This window comes from Osmerus eperlanus, chromosome 15 (assembly GCF_963692335.1).
Source record: "Osmerus eperlanus chromosome 15, fOsmEpe2.1, whole genome shotgun sequence".
Taxonomy (NCBI): Eukaryota; Metazoa; Chordata; class Actinopteri; order Osmeriformes; family Osmeridae; genus Osmerus; species Osmerus eperlanus.
In genome coordinates, this window is record NC_085032.1 from 2,743,982 (window position 1) to 2,750,153 (window position 6,172).

A 6,172-nucleotide genomic window follows, 5' to 3' on the forward strand; every position below is an offset into this window, starting at 1 on the left:
ACCGTCTAAGGTTAAACGTTAAGTGGAACAATATAGTCCTCATTAGGCTACTGTTTGGTATGTACAGTATGGTACAGTACCGTTTGTACAGTATGGTAGCTAGCATAGCCATTTCTAGCTCTGCTTCACAATATTGCGTTATGTATAAGTTCATGTAATACATACATGTTAATAAAGTATCAGACATACATGATACAACACACCAGTAACCAATTGACATTATGTGTTAATATACCGAAAATGTCCGTGAATCGAGATGGTGCTGCCGTCTGTCCCGCCGAAAACCATTCAAACAGGTTGACAGCAGTGGGGTTTTTGTACTACAGGGAGCTACCGGAACCACGTGACAAAAAAAGCTCTAACTTTTTTCCTGTTTCACTGGCAGTGAGTGTTCACAATGTTGTATTTCACTCCATTCTACACCAAACACGTCAGGGAGGACTGCCTTTTGTAGATACGAGTCTGCTGAAGATAGCCAGAATGTCGGATTTCTTTAACCGAGCCTGTTTCATTCATCATTTGCCTGAGAAAGCGACTTACGTTGGCCAGCTTCGTTGAAAACCATTCAAACCGGCAGCAGTGGGGTTTTTTGGAACTACAGCGAGCTACATGAACCACGTGATCACGTGTCGGCGAGATCAAAGCGTGTCGCAACTCTTTTTCTATGGCTCTGGGCTAGATAACAGCGATTTCCGCTGTTGGTTACAAGCGGAAATCGCTGTTATCTCGATTCACGGACATTTTCGGTATATTAACACATAATGTCAATTGGTTACTGGTGTGTTGTATCATGTATGTCTGATACTTTATTAACATGTATGTATTACATGAACTTAATATTGCGTTATTACATAACGCAATATTGTGAAGCAGAGCTAGAAATGGCTATGCTAGCTACCATACTGTACAAACGGTACTGTACCATACTGTACATACCAAACAGTAGCCTAATGAGGACTATATTGTTCCACTTAACGTTTAACCTTAGACGGTTGAAGTAAATGGGTCTTGTTAAACGTTTTTTTATTCATCAGCCCACTTACAATTTAGCCTACCACATTAACAACACTTATATTTGTAGTACTTGATGCAAGTTGAATCTAACCATTATCACCAGCAACTGCTCAATTTAAGACAAGAAAGGAGTTTGGTAAATAGAACAGAATAAACAAGGCAACCAACTGCATTCAATAAAACATTTTATTGTACAATATGTCCTGTGTTCTTCCACTCCTTTTGTTTGTAGTGATCCGGTGATCTTCTGGCTATGATACACGTACAGTTAGCTAGAGTAAGTGTTGCTTACGTAGACCTACAGTCTAGCTCCAACTGCATTTAGAATCTAACAAGCTTACGATAAACTTAACTTAAGCTGGCTATATAAAATACTACTAATAACAATTGATATGTGGTGGTCAAAATATGAAAAAATTCAGGATTTTCGTGAATTTACCAGCTAACTTGCTTCTGACCACTTAATTAGCAATTCATTGTTGCTAGCTCTACTAACTACGCTAATAAGAGCTATATATAGAAGACTTACTTTGTATGCCAACGAACGCCAATAATTAGAACTAATTTGACAGACTATAAGCCAACTGACTTCTGGTTATGATACACATGCTCTCTAGCTAGCTTCAGTAAAAGTGTTGCTTATATACTAGCTAGACCTACAGTCTAGCTCTAACTGCGTTTCGAATCAAACAAGCTATAATCTTACGATCAACTTTATCTAAAGCTAGCTATATGAAATACTACTAATAACAATTGATATGTGGTGGTAAAAATATGAAAAAATGAAGGATTTTCATCAATTTACCAGCTAACTTGCTTCGGAGACACTGAAAATGAATGGGGTTGAACGGTGGAAAATGCAATGTTTGGAACTACAGGTCGCATGTGACACGCTTTACTTCCGCATTCCTCGATAACAATGGGAGTCTATGGAAGTGTCGCAACTCTCTTTTTCTATGGCTCTGGTGCTGCCGTCTGTCCCGCCGAAAACCATTCAAACAGGTTGACAGCAGTGGGGTTTTTGTTTAACTACAGGGAGCTACCGGAACCACGTGACAAAAAAGCTCTAATTTTTTCCTGTGTTTCACTGGCAGTGAGTGTTCACAATGTTGTATTTCACTCCATTCTACACCAAACACGTCAGGGAGGACTGCCTTTTGTAGATACGAGTCTGCTGAAGATAGCCAGAATATCGTATTTCTTTAACCGAGCCTGTTTCATTCATCATTTGCCTGAGAAAGCGACTTCCGTTGGCCAGCTTCATTGAAAACCATTCAAACCGGTTGACAGCAGTGGGTTTTTTTTGGAACTACAGCGAGCTACATGAACCACGTGATCACGTGTCGGCGAGATCAAAGCGTGTCGCAACTCTCTTTTTCTATGGCTCTGGGCTAGATAACAGCGATTTCCGCTGTTGGTTACAAGCGGTACCCAGCTCCAGGTACAAGGCTCGCTGCAAACTTTGCCCAAAAAATATTCAAAAATTACTAATGTGATTGTTTTATCCGTAAATTAAATTTATCCTTTTTCAATGACTGAATTCATTGAAATAAAATGTTGAGTGCCAAAGAAGATGGACAGGAAAAGGTCAAGTAAGCCATCAGGTGCCCAATTTCGAAAAAAAAGAAAAGAAGAAGAGGAGAAACGAGAAAAAGATAAAGGTATGCAAATATGTCTCTGTATGATTATTACGGTATCCATGTCATGAATGAAGGGCTAATGTTAATTGGTGGGTATAGGCTAACTCTTACGTTTGTTAGCCTTTTTGCTATGATGCTTGCTATGCAACAACAATATTTCGGTTTTAACTCAACAAACACAAGATAACATTTCACCATAATAGTGTGCTTTGCAACAAAACTGTTACAAGTTCAGTTATTATTTATTTTCATTATTTAGGTTAGGCCCTGTAATTAGCCAACGGAATTTTCAAATCTGTAGGTAGTTTCAAAGACGAACATTTGCTATTTTGCTACAACTATATTTCGTGACAAAGTATAGGCTAGTTTAACGTCATAACTAAAAGTGCTCCTCCCTAAAAGTTATATTAATATAGAATGTAATAACAGACATTTAGCGTGTAAGGGCATGTTTATGTAACCCTCCTATTATGTTTTGTGTCAATTTGACCCCAGGCTGTTTTAGCTGTATAGAACATAATCGGTCTTACCATAACAGCCTTTTGATTTCAATGGGGGGGGGCGAAGGGCGTCTCGCGTGTAATTCAATGTAGAACCGCCACTGGGAGGGAGCGCTGCAATTGGTTTATCTGTTCACGAATGCCTTGTCTACACGACTGTGAAGACAGCTAACATTTTCCATTAGTGATTTAAGCGATAAGGGCCGGGTTTCCCAGATTCGTTAAGAAGCTCTTAACGCTAAGAGCTTCTTAGGAGCGTTCTAAGAGCGTTCTTAGAACGCTCTTAAGAAGCTCTTAGCATAAAAAACTAATCTTGCTGAGGTAAACTTGGCTTGTGGATGTCCGGATGGAGAGGTGGCTATTGACATTGTGATGGTTAATAAATCGAGAGAGGGAACAATATTCAATGGGAGGAGTGGAAGTAACGGGAGCGGTGCAATGCTGCCCAGTATGCGGATAGTGTGAGGGGGGACAGACCGTGAGATCGTGGAGGGTGACGCTCACTGGAAGACAAAAGCAAATGAGAGCCAAGTGCAACCTTACTGACTTGGGGCGCTGAAACATCGATGATTAACTTGTTTTCTGGAGTATTTTCTCATGGCTACGCCGATGGGGCTCCCCGGTAGACTGGAAATGGAGGCAAAGTGAAAGGACCAATCATGAAGCCCTGGACCACTTTGTTGGAGAGAAACAAAGACACAGAGGTAGGGGTGGCGAGTGCCAGCCAGAGGTTGGGGCAGTGAAAGAAGTTGGAAAGCAGAGCCATGAGAAACCGTAAGTGAAACCGCTGATGACAAATTTCACAAAGGTGGGGTCTGGATGGGGTTCTCTGGCCAAAGCGGGGATAATGATGGATGGGTGCACTGACAGGGAGCTTTGTGGTCAGTGGGATCATGGGAGCTCAAGGAGCGAGGGTGGCCCACAGCAAAATGAACAAACGCTGACGCTCCTGCAGAAAAACATTGAGCATCTGCCATTTTTAAAAGTTATCGCAAATCATCATGCCGATCTGGAATAATTCAGAGGCCATGGCGATCGTTGTCTGCAGGCCTAGAGGAGGGAGGAGGGCTGTGGGGTGATGGGGTTGAGGGCGAGGAGGGCTGGGACAGAAGTCAGCGTGGGGTAGGAGGGGTCGTGGTCTGGAGGAGGGAGGAGCAGCGACAGTACATGTCAGGGAGAGAGGGAGCGCCACACAGAGAGCAGGGCTGGGTGGAGAGGGCAGCAAACATCTGGCAATACAATTCTGAAACCAGGGCACCCCAGAATGCTCTCATTGAATAGCTGGAGGCGACCTATGGCTTTGGAGGTGAGACACATGGTAGGTGTGAAAAGCTATGCCACCAAACAGCAGGGCAGCTGGAGGATAAGGGAGAGGTAGTCATCCAGCTGTGAATGATGTTTGGGGAGGCAGAGCAGACGTCTCTGTACAGGGAAAAGTTGTAGGTGAACTTTGGAGTTGTGAGTTTGCGGCGCCGGGAGGGTTCCTGGTGGAGGAGCCTGCTGGTCCATCGATGGTGCGGCGTACAGAGATTAGAGAAAGATGAAGGCGGTTGGCCAGGTCAACGTAACTACCTTGGAGGATGATGATCTGTAGGGAGGGGAGACTGGGGAGGGCATGGAAGCTGAGGAGGTAGCGGGGCATGCTGGAGGAGTCACCGTGACCAGGGTTACGTGGGAGTCAGGTCCAGGCTGACTCCCACGTCCCAAGATGGTGAAAGTGGTGTAGGTGAAGGTGGTAAAGGTGGTGAAGGTTATGAAGGTGGTGAAGGTAGTGAAGGTGGTACAGGGTCGGAGGGAGGATTACTGTAGTGCCACCTGCAGGTAGGGATAGAGGAGGCTCCGCAGACACGGAAGGGGGGGCAGGAGGAGTGAGGATGCCGGACGGAAAAACAGGAGGTGCAGATAACGACTGAGGGCCCAAAAAAGAAAGGAATACAGACAGCAGGCCAGGGGACCGGGGCCTTCGGGGAGCATGAAGAGGGAGCATGAAGACCGTCTTCTGGAATCTCTGTGGAAGAAGCAAGGTATTCAGAGAGGGGCTGGGCTGGCCAGAGACGAAGCTTTACCCTCAGATAGGCCTCTGAGGGTAAGAATGCGTTTTCCTCTGTGTTGGACCTGGGAGGAGCTATAGCACCCACGGTGACCAAAGATCCTGGAGCTGGGCTGCCCATCTCAGGGATGCGACTGGACCAGCAAGACTGGACCATCCTCTCGGGCTGGGAGGGAAACTCGTTGTGGGACAGGTGAAGGTTCAAGACGTCCATGCCAGGAAGTGGTGAGAGCTTCTTCTACAAGCGTAGCGTAAGATGTTGCAGTGTACAAACAGCTGTGTGTGGGAACAGTGTAGCAGTAGCAAGACGTAAATGTTTAGTGGACAAGAGTTCGAAGCGATTGTTGTAGCAGGTGCGTCAGCAGGTTAGGTAGACGAGGTTCTGCGTTAACATGAAAGCACAATAACAGGTAAATCTAAGGAGAATATATATGGGGGAAATTTGTGAAAGGGGGAAGAGTTGATGTGAGGTCTTCTCCTCCTGAACATCAGCCATAACCAACTCCATTAAATGAGGCTGCGTTTGAATTTACACAAAGCTGGTGCAACCATGTAGAGTCTGATAACAATCCATCGAACCAGCAGGAGTTGCCTTTTTTTTGTCCCACTTCCAGCACCCTCCCCTGGGTGTGTGTGTGTATGTACAGAGAGAGAATATAGCCATGGTGGGAAACTATGGTAGAAAGTAACACTGAACGAGGCTTTCAGATTGAAGTACTGTATTTGTTCAGAGAGATCATGAGATGACCATTGACAAGCAGCACCTGAAGGAACAAAGTGTGCCTTTTCACATAAAGATGAAGCGAGGATAAAAGATAGGATACGAGAGGAGGATGGGAGAGTTTTTCCAACTGTTGAACAGAAGACTTTGTTTCTGTCAGAGCTCCAAGCTTCTAACACACATACTGCACACACCAGCAGATGCAGAGACACACACACACACACAGTACTCTCAAATGAAGAGAGCA